The sequence below is a fragment of the Setaria italica genome, chromosome VI (genome assembly GCF_000263155.2).
Source record: "Setaria italica strain Yugu1 chromosome VI, Setaria_italica_v2.0, whole genome shotgun sequence".
Classification (NCBI taxonomy): domain Eukaryota; kingdom Viridiplantae; phylum Streptophyta; class Magnoliopsida; order Poales; family Poaceae; genus Setaria; species Setaria italica.
Genome location: NC_028455.1, coordinates 8,376,525 through 8,378,684, shown reverse-complemented (window position 1 = coordinate 8,378,684; position 2,160 = coordinate 8,376,525).

The window sequence follows — 2,160 nt, the reverse complement described above, 5'->3', positions numbered from 1 at the left end:
CGCGCCAGCCGTCCCGGCGTCAAGGTCCCCACGCCCCGCCCCCGACGTGGCGGGCGCCCGCTTACGTGGCGCGGAGGCTCGGCGCCAAGATCCGTGGCGCCGAGCCTTGGCACCACGGATCTTGGCGCCGAGGCTCGGCGCCACGGATCTTGGCGCCGAGCCTCCGCGCCACGTCAGCGGGCGCCCGCCACGTCGGAGGCGGGGCGTGGGGACCTTGGCGCCAGGACGGCTGGCGCCAAGACGTTATACCTTGGCGCCAGCCAGCCTGGCGCCAAGCCGAGGGTCCATTTTCGGAATTGGTTTCGCCAGGGGCCTATTTGTGAGATTTTTTCGCAAAAAGGGCCAAAAAATAAAAAAGTCGGCTGCCGCAGATCGCATCCGCGCGGAACGCGTGCCCTTCTCGTGCGCCGCTCGTTTCTAGCTCATCATCTCTGATGGGAATGGGATGGAACCAAATATATACCCTGCAGGAGGATATTGGTCTGGTCCTCGGCAGCTTGTTACGGTTACTTGTAAATTTTTTTCTAGTTGCACACAATAATAGAAATAGTATATATAGTTATATTTTACAAGAGCATAACATATGTCCATTTATTTACGCACCAAAATTTTTCACGAGAGAAACAAATCCAATCAAGATGGTCACCAATAGCATCCACGGTCTAACCTTTCGGTGGAACATAATCTTGACGTGATACCCCACTGGCCAACATCCTCTCCTCACTCCAAAGCTGGAAGACACTGCTCTGCTTCTGCTTATTAGCCGCGCAGGAGGCAGCACGCGCAGTCATCTTCTAGAAGGCTAGCACAGCAGGAGAGAGCATCTTTCACTCGCTCGGCGCTCGCTACCAAGAGCATCCACATCCCTCTGTTTGGTTCGCAAGGCAGAATCTTGTCTGTTGTGACGCCCTGGCGGGGTGGGTTGGGCATGTGGCGTGGAATGGGAGTGGGACGGGACGACAGAGATCAGGGTCGTCATCGCCGACGTCACCCCCACCGTCGAGGACCCACCTGGCAGGGACCGAGTGTTCCTCCGTCGTCCAGGTCTCTCGAGGCTTGTAGACAACGTTTTTCAATGGGGGACAAAGGAGTTTTAGGAGCTAATTTGACGGTTCACGAGACCATGGTTTTTTTTTCTTTCGAGTTCAAGAAAATTTCGCCTCCCACTGGTGAATTAGCTGAAACTTGATTGCACAGTCACATGCATGGTTTGAAAAGGGAAAAAAAAGGAGAGTACGGTGCTGGGGTACGGTGTTATTCTAATATTAATTAAACTCATGTTTCTATAATCAATTCGATCCCTCGGGCCTATTCGAGAACGCCTACGAAAAGGTTGTTTGGATTTACGAAAAGGTTGTTTGAATTTACGAAAAGGTTGCTTTGGTTTATGAAAAGTTTGTTTGGATTTACGAAAGGGTTGCTTAAATTTATGAAAAGGTTGTTTAGATATATACATGATTTATTCCTTATTTAAAAATTTGAAAAAAAAATGGATTTCTTTATAATTTTCTATGAGGAACTACTGAACTCAATCACTTGCTGCCGTTACTCAACAGTTTTTTGTTGAGGTCTATCCCGTAGAGGTAGTCAAATTGGATCAGTGATCGATTTCTAGGTTTCGTCGTAAACCTAATTGGTTACTTCCAATTACGTAAATCAATAGTTCAAACCACACTCAAAGGTAGGGCATTTCCCATTGATATAGGAACTTTTGTACCAGAAACAATAGTATCTCCAATTATATACTTCTTGTATTTTCGTACAATTTTGATTAATTGAGGGATCAAATAGAAATATGTAGTCAACTTTATTTGAAGGTAGTTTGGAGGTAATTTCGTTGGGTGTTAAGTGCTAATCAACGTTGCGGCCGGCGTCTGAGCCAGGGACTTATTCCATGAGCATCAATCAATTTCAAATCACGTACCAGTAGAGCTGCTGGTTGGATCTTTCTGACCAACCCTTTTGGTCAACTCACGTGCTCGTTCCTTTCTTTTTTTCGTTTTTGCAAAATCACGTGGTCAGTCGTTGCTGATAGTAGGAGTGCATTTTTTTTAAGCACACAGACGATGAAATACACACCCGTCAGCGGATCTCGAGGTTTACAAAGTGAAAAAAATAACACCAGTTGAAATAAATGCGATTACCTATGCTGGGTTGAGG